The sequence below is a fragment of the Trachypithecus francoisi genome, unplaced genomic scaffold (assembly GCF_009764315.1).
Source record: "Trachypithecus francoisi isolate TF-2019V2 unplaced genomic scaffold, Tfra_2.0 Lachesis_group10, whole genome shotgun sequence".
Classification (NCBI taxonomy): domain Eukaryota; kingdom Metazoa; phylum Chordata; class Mammalia; order Primates; family Cercopithecidae; genus Trachypithecus; species Trachypithecus francoisi.
The window spans coordinates 105174138-105187186 of record NW_022681455.1 but is presented as its reverse complement, the minus strand read 5'-3'; positions in this window follow the sequence as shown (position 1 = coordinate 105187186).

Genomic DNA, 13049 nt, shown 5'->3' with positions numbered 1-13049 from the left:
ATCAAAGACTTCTGCTAAAAGCATAAAAACACGTTGTCACATATGGATGGATCTACACCAATGATGCCCTTGCTAAGCTTGAGTAAATCCCAGAATTGCTTTCTAAGAAAGAAGTACCTCACAGCTTCATTACAGATTGTATGTTTTACAGTCATGAAAAGGCTGCACAACCCATTCGTTATAATCAAAGGATGCTTTGCTTACCACAGTGAAGTGGTCAACTTCAGGGGAGGACATTTTCTCAGTTATCATTGATTTGATTTCTTTTGTTAATAAATTGATAGAGAGCACTGCTTTTCTATTGCGTAAAGAGGTGAGGTGATTTTCATGTAGCTAGATAATTACTCATATATATATATTTCAAATGTGAAAAATGAAAATCTCTTTCTTTACAGCAGAAACAAGAGTTTACTTGATAATTTGGAAATAAGCATGCATAGCATTTACACTCACATACTTAAACATAACAAATATTTATTAGATAAAACCAGGATAAACCTAACGACAGCCAGAGTGAAGTTATTTCACATTATTAGGAAACTCTAAGTGGGTTAAAGGGGCTGGATAAAGTAATTATTTGATTACTGGTTTATTTTTTTCCCTTAAAGACAGACTTGTAGGAAACGTGGAAACAACCTTCACTTGTGAAGTGGCAAAGCATTTGTAACATTTGCATTCAAGTTAATTACTGCTATGTAAGTACTTACTACTGCTATTTTGTCATAGGTTTTCTGGATATTTTGGAGATCCTTTTCTTTCTTTATAATTAGGTGATGTCCTCTAGTGTTTTGCCTTAATTCCTTCCTTTTATTTTTTTTGTATCTACTGTAACTTTTTGCTTTGTAGTTATGAGACTTACATGAAACATCTTGTAGTTATAACAGGCCATTTTAAGTTGACAGCTACTTAAATTTAATTGCATTAAAAAAACAAGATTTTTACTTCATCTTCGCTAACATTTTATGTTTTCGATTTCACAGTTTTTTACACTGTATATTTCTTTAAAGTTACAGTAGCTATTATTATTAATAGTTTTGTCTCCTAACATATTATCTTAAATATATTTGACTTACACAGTACTATTACAGTATTAGAATATTTTGAATTTGCTTGTGTACTTTTACCAGGTAGTTTTATTGTTTTCATGTTACTATGTAGTGTTCTTTTCTTTTAACTGGAAGAACTCTCTTTAACATTTCTTGTAAGACAGATCTGGTGGTGACGAACTCCTTCAGCTTTTGTTCGTCTGAGAAATTCTCTCTGTTTCAGAAGGACAGCCTTTTCTAGTTACAATATTCTTGATACGCTTTTTTTTTTCCTTTGGCAATTTAGTCTAATATCCCATTTTCTCCTGGCCTAAAATGCTTCATCTGAGACATGAAACCTGTAAGATTTCACTTTTAACCAAGGCTAGTTTCTGCTAGCCTTGTTGTAACTCCTTTATACGTGATATGCTTCATTTCTCTTCTTTAATACAGAATACTTTTTGTCTTTGATTTTTGACAGTTTGATCATATGTCTTGGTATAGCCTTGTTTGGGTTAAATCTTACTGGAGACCTTTGACCTTCCTATCATCTCCATGTTTGGAAAGTATTCTGTTATTATTTCTTTAAGTTTTATTGTTTTGTGTCTCTTTTTTCTCCTTTCAAGCTCTTATAATGCAAACACTGGCTCTTACCATTTTTCCATAAATCCCATAAGTTTTTTTTACTCTTTTTCATTCTATTTTTTCCTTCTTCTCTGTGTATTTTCAAATAACTTATCTTTGAGTTCACAGATTCTTCCTTCTGCTTGATCCATTCTGCTGTTGACAATCTCTGTCACATTTTTCATTTCCTTTATTGTATTTTTCATCTGCAAAATGTCTGATTTTTCAAAATAATCTCAATCTGTTAAATTTATTAATTTATTTATTGTTTTCTTGCCTTTGTTAAATTGTTTCTCTGTATTTTCTTGAGTTTTGTGGAGCTTTCTTAGAAACAGTTTGAATTATTTGTCAGACAGTTCATAAATCCCCATTTCTTTAGGGGTGGCTTTGGTGCTTTGTTATTCCTTTGTTGGTGTTACGTTTCTCTGATTGTTCTGATCATTGTGGCTGTGCACTGGTGTCTAAACATTTGAAAAAGTAGAGATTTATTTCAATCTTTGGAGACTGGCTTTTGTTCTGGCAAATCCCAAAAACGGTCTGCCTGTCCAGAAATTCTGGGCAGGCCACCTGGAATCGCTTAGGGGGAGGCTTGCTGTTTAGAGTCCTTGGGTAGACTGGTCTAGTGCCTGGGCCAGTGGATATGTGAGCCTGGGTTTGTGGGGTTAGACCTGGAGCCTGAATTCACTGAGCTAATGATTTGATCTACAGAGATGCCACTGGAGCCTGGGTCTGTGAGGGCAGGCCTGGAGCCTGTGTCTGTTGAGACTACCCTAAAGCCCGGGGTCATAGGAACTGAAATGATACTGGGTGGGTCCTTGCGCCTAAATATTCAGGAACTAGCTAGGTACTGGGATGGGCCTGGAGACTAAGTGCACTGGAATGGGCTTTGAGGCCGGGTTTTAAAGGGTGGACCAGGGTTCTGGGTCCATACGAGCTAGCCTAGAGCCTGAGTCTGCAGATGTAATCCTGGAACTTCAGTCTTTAGAGGCCAGCCTGGCAACAGGGTCCACAGGGCTGGGTCTGGACCTTAGTTCTGTCAGAACAGGACTAGATCCTGGATATACCAGAGCCTGAGACTGGCATGGAGCTTGGGACTGGCCTCGTGCTGGAACAGACATGGAGCTTGAGTCCACCAGTGCTGATCTAGAATCTGAGATCACAGGTGCTGTCCTGGAGTTTAAAGCCACAGGAGCTTAAATAATGCCTGAGTTTGTAGGTGCCAACCTGGATCCTAGGTCAGTTAAAACTGATCTAGGTTCTGGGGCAATGAGATCCAGTCTGGAGCCTGAGTCCTTGGTCGGGCCCAGTGTTAGGGTATACTGGAGTAAGCCTGGCCCCTGGGTAGGATGCAACAGGTCAAAATCCTAGGTCTGCTTGAGCAGGAGCCAGAGGGGCCATTCAGGAGGGTGGAGCCACAGGGACCAGCCTAGCAGTGGGCGGGCCTGGAACCTATGTCTACAGATGCTGACCTGGTACCAGAGGTCTTTAGGTGCTAACCTAGTGCTGGAGTGGGCCTGAAGGTTGATGTTGTGTGGGCTGACTTGGCTCTGGGCTGGTCTGGAACCTCAAATGAGCCTAGAACCTGGAGTTGCAGGGCCTGGCCTGGTGTTGGGGTTGCCCTGAAGCCTGGGACCATGGGGATCAGCTTGGCACTGAGAGTGGGCCTACAGAGAGCCTGTGGGGTAGGCCTCATGCTGGGGCAGCCTGAAGCCTTGGGTCACTTGGCTGAACCAGAACTGGGGCTGATCTGTAGCCCAGGGTCCATGGTTCACTGAACATGCTTGGAGCCTGGGGCTGTAGGATCTCGCCTGACATCTGAATGCACCTGGAAGCTCAGCCTGCAGGTACTGGACTGGAGTGTGGGACTCTGGGAACCTACCAGTGCTGTGTTACACTGGGGAAGGCTCAGTTTTGGGGTCTGATGCAAAGTCTGGGGCTCACATACTTCCCCTTCTCCCATTCAGGGTCATCTCCACACTGTACTGCCTGAGGGAGGACTGACATGGGTGATGTACATGAGCCATTGTATTGTTGGAACATGATCTGTCAGCTAGTGGCTTTGTGAGTGGTGCTAAGAGTAAAGTAATGTCCAAAATGAGGGAGATGAAACTTTTACTTTGGGGAACAGTAGCCATTCCACTCCTGGCATGTTGGTTTTCACTCTGGGTACCCTATCTGGTTCATTGCCCTGTCCTGCTTCCTACTCTCCTCAGTGAATCTTTTCGTATTTCTGTGCTACATTCATGTGCTACAATCTGTCACTGGGTTTCCTTATCATTTATGAAGGTATTTTTGTACATGGACAGTTGTTCAAATTGATGTTTGTATAGGGAGATGAGCACAGAAGAGTTCTATTCTGCCATTTCGCTGACATTCAGCCTGAAGTTATATTCATTTGCAATATTATAATTATCCTTCCCATCGATGTTTTTCACCCTGGCGATCTCAGCGTAAAAAAAAATTGAGAGTTGGAATCTTTCCTGATAAGGATGTGACAGAGAAGCACATTAAATGTAAGCTTTTACATGGTTGTGTCTCAAATATTAGCATCTAGCACAATGCTTGACACAATGCAAGAGCTCAGCAATATTTTGTGATAGAAAGGATGAAGGAAGAGCCAGTTTTTACAAATGAAGAAAATTATATTCAAGTTAGAGAATGTCTGATGTGCTCAGGTTTCATCCTTTGTCACAATTGTGAAGACAGAGCTGCAGACCTAGGTGCCAGACAGAATTATTGTCACTTTGCACATTAAGCAAAGACCTGGAACCGCTTACATGTGAGTGATGACACACACAAGTCTATTTCAACAAAGGTGTCTCATTTTTCCAAAGTCATATACAAAATTTCTAACAGAGGAGTGATTGACCTAGCAAAATATGTTAATAAAAAATAAACAAGAGATATTGAGTTTGAAAATGTTGAATGTATTCTAAGGACTACTTTGAAAATAAACATAACAATAAGGTATAGTAAAACCTTTCTTGCACATTTATGCTCTATGTATAATTTTAATAACTAACCCCTCAAATAGTTTTAAACCAGAGGCATAAGGACACATTTTAAGAACAAATGGAAGTTGTGTGGAGAAGGCTGCAGAGAGGTTAAGCATCACTGATTTATAGCAAGTGAGCACAGTGGTGCCAAATGCACAGAAGCTGTCAGAAAGTAGAGACAGACCACTCTTAGTTTATGTTGTACAATCCTCTTGTATCAACCTCTGACCTTGCAGAGCCAAATGGAAGGAGACAGAAGACTCCACATTTAGCCTGTATTCTGATCACTGCCCTTTCCTTCTTGCTCTGCCAAGTCCTCTGTTAACCCTGGGTTGTCATTCTCAGGGCTCCTGCAGAGCAAGTCACAGGGCTCCAAATCCACCTGCCTATTACTGAGGAATCCAGGCAGTATTCCAGGCTGGCCGCCTACATTTGAGAATGAAGCTCTCAGAGCAGGGGAACCCAAGTCAGGATAGAGGAAGCATGCACTTGCAGAAAGAAAAAAAAAAAATTCAAGTGTTTGTTAAATTCAGCCTCATAGTTTATTCTTAGACCAATGGACAGATGGATATAACCCCAGTGCTGGAGTTCCCTCAAATAAAGACAAACAACTACTCTTAAGATGAGCTTGATTTAATCTCCCAAGCCAGGCATAGCTGGAAAAGAAATCTGATGTACATTGGTAGCTTTTCTCCAACCTCCTCACGGGCAACACAAAGGTTATAACTCTAATACACAGGACATGAAAACATCCTGCCAGCGCACAGACAAGCTTACATTGCTGCCTCTGAAGTTCAGCTCTTTCCCCCATGAGGCCTTGGGAGCTAATCCTCTGGCCTCCAAGATGCCACCGTACAAAACACCTGTCTTTCTTTCCCACTATTAATTGTATATGGTATTTCTCTTTCCCACGGCAAACCTCCTATTTTAAATTATTCCCCTGAAGTATAAATTATTGTTGGCTCATGACTGGTCAAATAATGGGTTTGTGAATGGCGCTAAGAGAAACAGAATGTCTAAAGTGAGAGAAATGAGACTTCTACTCTGGGGAACAATGACCATTTCACATCTGGGGTGTTGGCTTTTGTTCTGGGTACCACCCTAAATGAACTTTCACAAGTGAATTGTGTTCAGAGGGAATTGGCAAGAATGAGGAAGGCATTAAAATTGTGCTACTTATCTTTGTATAGTGGAGGAACTGGAGCCCAGAAAATAAATGAACAATGGAACATGAGGGCAGCATCGATATATTTCAAGAAGCATCCTGTAAAAGCAGGACTTTTTTTTTTTTCAGTAATTCCCGAAGTTTGAATATACATTTGTTTCAGTAAATTAAAATTACTTTGTAAACATCAGATAGGTCCTCAAATTAAAAACAAATAAACAAAAAAAGACTTTACAGGATATTGTGAGATGCCTCTGTTTAGAGGGTCCATAGAGAACTAGGAAAAGCATCTGAATAGGATTTTGTAGAACAGGAATCAGCAAACTATGACCCCTGTGCCCAATTCAGCCTGTGGCCTGTATTATTAGGACTCAGCACCCTGACCCATTCGTTTATATATTGTCTATGGCTGCTTCATCTGTATGAAGCAAAGCTGAGTAGCTACAGCAGAGACTTGGTAGTCCAAACCACCTAAAATATTTGCTAGCTTGCCCTTTAAAGAAAAACTTGCTAATCCCTGTGTTGAAGAAACTCAAGTGAGCATAATAAGACCCCGAGAGGTTAAACTTTTTGACTTCATCTTGCTGACTTCTTAAAAGAGAGAAATCTCCATTTGGAAGCAATGAAGAGGAAAATGATTTAATTTCCAAAAATACTTTGCAGAAACACACCCTTATAAATAAGTACTATAAAGGGAATTATGGCTTGATGGAGAATTTATGGAATATCTCATTAAAATAATCATGAGTGGGAGGCATTAATATTCGGAGTTTAACAGTTCATAATAGCTACTGCAAAGTCGTTTTAATGATCAACAAAATATTATTACCTATTTCCTTTTGAAATACATGGAATAATTTCAGATTTCATCTCTGTAATGTATGCATGCAAAGCACATTGAGGGAGGAAGGAAGACACTGAAAGAATACAATTTTAAGAAATAAATGATAAATCTCTATGTAATAAAGGATACTCCAACTTTTATAGAACCTTATTCATAGTCTCGAAGTACGTTTGAAAGGTTCAGACGTGTTTTTTCTGTACCTGAAGTCAAGTCAGTCTTTTAATTGCAAACATTATGTTCATTTCCATATGCTCATAAACTTCAAAGATGGTAAATAGCAGACATTTTGCAAGATTTATGGGAGTGGTATTTCCTGTAGGCACTCATTTGGTGAGTTTTTATGTGATGAATGCATTTCTAATTGGGATTATTTACATAGGCATCTGGGTCCTGGTTAGTGATGGAAGAGAGGGACAGGGAGACTCAGGTTTAGTTGATGCCATGTTTGATTTAATGTTTTCCAGAGTGGAACAAGGTTCCTGTTTGGCCATTTCTGCCAGAGATTTGATGTGATGTAGGTAACTTTTATGGTTCCTCCCAGCTCTTACTGTCTACAATTGTATATTCCAACAAAATTTATCTTTACAACTCCCTGGATCTATGTTAAAGGGGAAAAGAGGAGAATATAAAGAGACCACAAAACACTAGCTTAAACTGAAGATTTGTTGATTTTGTCAGTTGGGTTAGGATGAAAGGAAAGTACAAATGAATTTTAATGAAATGAGGATTTTTTTTTTCAAATGCTGACTGTGTGCCATCCTGGTGGGGCTTTGGAATAAAATGAGGATTTAAAAGAAAAGTCTATAAATGGATATATTTACTCAAAACTGTTTTGATGCATTTATGATGCTGGCATTCCTCACTTAGCACAGCTATTAAAATAAGGTATTTTTCAAAAATCACTGTTAGTCTGAATATCTCTCTTGCCTAAAATAGTTTCGCCATTTAGACTCAATCAACAGCAAAATCAAGAATAATAACAGACTTTTTTCTCTATATGTCTAAGCTTGTAATAGCTAGATAGTTCTCATTTGGGGTTTTTATTGACAAAGAGCTCAGAGGAAAGTAATGGAAATTTCTGAAAGGAAGGATATGGACTGGTTTGGAAAAGACATTTGAAAAGGAGAAAAAGGTCAGGCTTATAGAAGCTGGAACTATCCATTCTGGTGAATGTGCATTTAGGAGTTACGATTAAGACATGAGACTGTTGAACCCTGGCAGAAAAGTAAGCATATAGCAAACATGTGCATCATATCAGAGGAGAGAGGAATCTCCTCTCATTGTTGTGCAATTTTTAACCTTGAGGCCATGCGGTTTTCCAATGTCCATGTACAATCTAAACTGAAGGCAGTAGAAAGTTACAAATATAAAGCCTGCCCTGGAGTCTTCCCCATTGCGTGAGATAACTGTGTTTTGTTTATTTGTGGCTATACAACAAAATACTCCAGCATGCAGTGGCTTAAAATAACAATGATTTCGTATTGCTCATGATGTTGAAGTTTGGCTGGTTGGGTCTTCTCCACGTGGCGTTGACTAAAGTTTCTCATGTGGTTCGTTCAGGGGGGAACTTGTAGGGCTGGAACATTCAAGAAGGCTTTACTCACATATCTGGGTGCTTGGTTCTAGCTGTAGGCTGGAGAGCCTCAGTTATTCTCCATGTGGTCTCTTGCTGTCTCGACACAGCATGTCTTAATTTTGTATCCTGTATCCAACGTGTTTTACATGAAAGCAAAAGTTGACACTGATGCAATCTCTTGAGGGCTAGTTCCAGATCTGAAACAGTGCTATTTCTACCGCATCCTATTAGTTACATAAGGCCAAGGTAAATAGACTCAGCCTCTTGAGAGGAGTAACTGTAAATACTTACATCCGTTTGTGATACCCACAGCTGCCTTTGGAGATAATCTACCCAACCTGATTAGTGGAAGTGTTCAAAAAATACCAAATTAAAATCGTGGAAAATAGCCTATGTCCTATTCAGGGAATGAGTGAAACATGATGTCTAGGTAGAATATCAAATTAGAACTTAGTTCTGTGAAATTTGAACCATGATCATAGAAGAAAGTACAAAAATGTCTGTGCAGTCATATACACTTGGAAAACGCTTAATTGAACTTACTCAAGGAGCTTTCTTTACTGTAGGACTTCTCAGCGCTTATATTATGCTAATATGCATGCATCATTGGTATCAAAATAATGAATGTGTTAGGCAGCATTCCTTAATGGACTTGATCACGAGTTTCTTTTCCAGGGAACACTCTATGGAATACATGTTGGGCAATGCAACAACATAAGAGAGAGCCAGATAAATGATACATATGAAATGCCCTCAGCGACCTCAGGGAGATAAGGAAAGTAAAGAGAAAGCCCACCAAGCATAATGGGATGTGGAGGGAAATGCCAAATATGTGGAGTGAGGATCCCTAACTTTCATTTCTAGTCCTGTTGGCGTGGGAGTAATTTCATCTATCTGAGCTCAGATCCATAGAGGGGAAATAATAATGTTAGGGGTCATGCAGAATGGTTCAATGGTTTGATTATGATATAAATTATAACTCTGCGTGAAGTAATTTCCAAGTTTTTCATGATCAAAGAACAGTTTTTTTTCATTATTTTTCTGTTACTCTCATGATTTAAATTAGCTTACCAAACAGTGGTCAAGGAAATATTTAAGGGTAAATCTTTGATACACTGTAAATATTTGTGCCTAAGCAACTTAATTTGATTTTTATTAATAACTATTCAAGCAATTGGTTGGCCTCTCTGTTGCCAGCAGTGTCAAAGGATTCTACTACATGGATTTACAGCAGTGTTATTACATCTCCTGTTGGCCATTTCTTTTGTCTCTTAGTTTTACAATGCGCTGTTCTCTTCATCTTCATTCCTCATTCCTGACACTGTGTCTACAAAATAGCACAAAGAGAAAAAAGAGGAAGGGAAGATAATATTCGCCTCAGATGACAGTGATCTTGAGGCGTGCTTTAAAAATGGTGTAAAGAAAGTAAAAACTTTTAAGAACTATGAATTAAGGACATTCAGGAAACTGTACCATGTCACAGTGATTTTTGTCTTTCATATTTCCACCAGGAAACACGGATGTTCTCTCTTTGTGAATCACATATCTACTAATCTTAAATGTTTTGTTTATCTTATTCTTCTAAAAGTGAGTGCTTTAGGCTTCTGAATCAAGCTGTTTTACAACTTTGAACAGTTTTGTTAATATCATCTGGTATAACAGAACCTATCATTATGCAATTATTGAACAGTACTTTTGGTTGCAAAATCTAAAATTTAAGTCGCATTAAGGCTGGATTCAAAGAATGAGATATATCAAACATGGGTTTAACATATAACAGGTGTTTAGTACATTTTGTTGATATGTTCACTGCTTTAGTGGAGATCTACAGTGCAGTAGGAAAAAAATCTGATAGAATAATTTATTTCAGAAAACTTGCATTCTTCCTAAGAAGTCTAATATATGTTATCATTTTAATCTCTGACAAGTCCTAGAATAAGAAATATTTGTCTTTCTTTCTTTAATGCATAGTTTTCAAATATATCTGAAGAAATTTTTTTTAATTAATACTTAACCATATGTAGGAGAGGGAGCAGAGGGCAATGCAGAGGGTTTTGGAAATCAACTTTGAAGTTTCTCTGAATTCTTCAGGCAACTATATCATTACAAATTGGCAGAATCTCTTCATGAATGTGTTTTACTTAGGTTTAATATTTTCTGAAAATTGCATAGCCCAGAAAAATATCTGGCTTACTTGAATCTAATGATTGAGATATATATTATAATCTTGTGTAAGGTGGTGTCAAAGTTTTCATGATCGAAGTACTGTAATATTATTATTCTACAAACCCCTGTGATATGAGTTTGCTTATCAAACTGCATCTATTAACAGCTCCTTTTTTCTTATGATTATTAATCTGGACACATGTTTCAACCAGAGTGCCTTACCAGCACAAGCTAACCACAGTGACTTCATGTAATTTCAACCAAAAAAATAAGGAGAAAGAAGTTTGTTATTTTATTTAAACAGGGTAGTATAAATACGAGTAGATTTTTCTAAACATGAAAAATAGCTCACAGACCCCAATTTCTGCTGTTGAAATATCCAAGGACCTAGAGCAGTTGTTCTTAATTTTGATTGCACATCATAAACACCTGAGGAGGCCTGATAAAGAAAATGCCACTGCTTCAGCCCCAGCCCCAAGCATTTACGTCCGAATTTATGAGACAGTCCCGGATTCTAGTATTTTTTAAACCCTCCAGATTATGCTAATTTATAGCAAAAGTTGGGACTCTCAATCCCCAGTATTACTAATTAGATTAAATGATATAAGTGAGATACACATTTTTACAGAGGTAGAATTACCTGTCTGAGACAGAGAGTGAAGGCACTGTCTAATAACGAGACACCTCAGTCAAGGTCATTGTTACTTTTGAAAGGATCACTGGTTTTAGTTTATTTCCAAAGTTGTTGTATGATCTTTGTCATAAATTAAATCTTCCTAAAGCAATCATGTGGGATGTAAGTGGACATTAGAATTTAGGAATTGGGTAAGAACCTGGAAAAGAATTCCTCCTAGCTAGATTACTTTAAGCAACTTATTTAACTCCATCTCTCTAACTTTCAGTTGCTTCATCTTCATTCCAATGAAAGCATCTGTGTTACAGACTTCTGTAAAGACTCAACAATAAAACACACATCAAAGCAGCCTGCACAGTTCTCAGTACTGTTGGCACTCAATAAATAGTAGTGGATTATCTAGGTCATTAATTCCAATACAGCTAATTATATATTTTTAAGATAAATGCCAAGGATAAGCTTCAAAATTAGCCAAAAACTAAAGTAAATAGAAAACTTGCTTTTAATTAGGACCCTGAAGTTGTGGCAATATAATGTGATAAACATATACCATCTCAGTCTGCACTGCCAAAGATTAATAGAGAAATGCCCTGCCAAGTGTTATTAGACAACTACATTTGAGAAATATATTTGCGTGCTTTTTTCATGGAAGCATTTGCATTATTCAGTCTAAAAACCTAATATTTGTTCCTATGCCCTCCCCCATGATCTCAGATTAGTAGGATGACATGAATGATCTTGGTTTTTCCATTTACTGCGCATTTAAAGAAGGGCAAGGTGGCTGAATATGTGCTTGGTGTAGAAACGGTAAGAAAAGAACTCTCTCAAATTGTATTAACACATGTAGATCTGTAGTCGATCAATTCAGTTCCTCTTTGAATTATTTTTCAGTATATGAAAAATTTCTAATATTCTGGAGTCAAAACCCTCAGTTCTTTCCTATGTTATTGTATGGCATGAATAGAAAAGTCTTGCCCCTCCATGATGTATTCGTTACGTATATTTGCTTTTTAGTTTAAAAAGCACCCAGTTTGGACTAGGTGTGGTGGCTCACGCCTGTAATCCTGGCATTTTAGGAGGCGAGGCAGGTGGATTGCTTGAGCTCAGGAGCTTGAAACCAGCCTGGGTAATATGGTAAAACCCCATCACTATGAAAACACACACCACACACAAACACACAAAGACACACACACACACATAATTAGCTGGGCTTGGTGGTGTGTGCCTATAGTCCCAGTTACTTGGGGCCTGAGGCAGGAGAATCACTTGCGCCCAGGAGGCTGAGGCTGCAGTGAGCCAAGCTTGTACCATTCCTCTCCAGCCTGGGTGACAGAGTCAGCCCCTTTCTCAATAAACAAATATAGATCATAAATAAATGCTTCAATTGTATATTTAGTAATTTAATACAGTCAGAATTAGGTTTGATATATGTTCTTATACAAATAACAGTATTGATTTTTAATATTGGTATTTAGAATATTTTAGTATATGAAACAATTTTGAGTTATCTTCATAGTATCATTCCATCTCTATATTTAAAGTAAATGAATAAATGTAGCATAAAAACTCATCATGGCACACAATGTACTTGAAAATTCAACCCTAACTCCCTTCTCTGACCCACACCCTACCCACTGCATTGGCTTGACTCCTAGGAAACATGCTCATTCACTACAGAGAATCCAGCCAGCCCTGGATCCTACCACATGCTTTCAATTCACAACTTAAAGCATTTACACCCATTGATGCTGCCTCTTCAGCTGGTAAGTTTATAAAGATGAGAGAGGGAAAATGAATAATGTCTCTCAGAAATATCCTGTATGCCTGACTGTACCAGCAATTACGTTTGTATCTTTTTATCCCCATAAAATCTTTGGGTGAAACTTATTTTCTCCCCATTTTCATACCTGGGAGATCTAAAGTTGTGAGATGCGAAGAACGTGACTGTGTCCCACAGCTGGAAGTGGCTAAAATAGGATTTTATAATGTAGGTACGTCTCAAACCAAAGAGCACCTCCT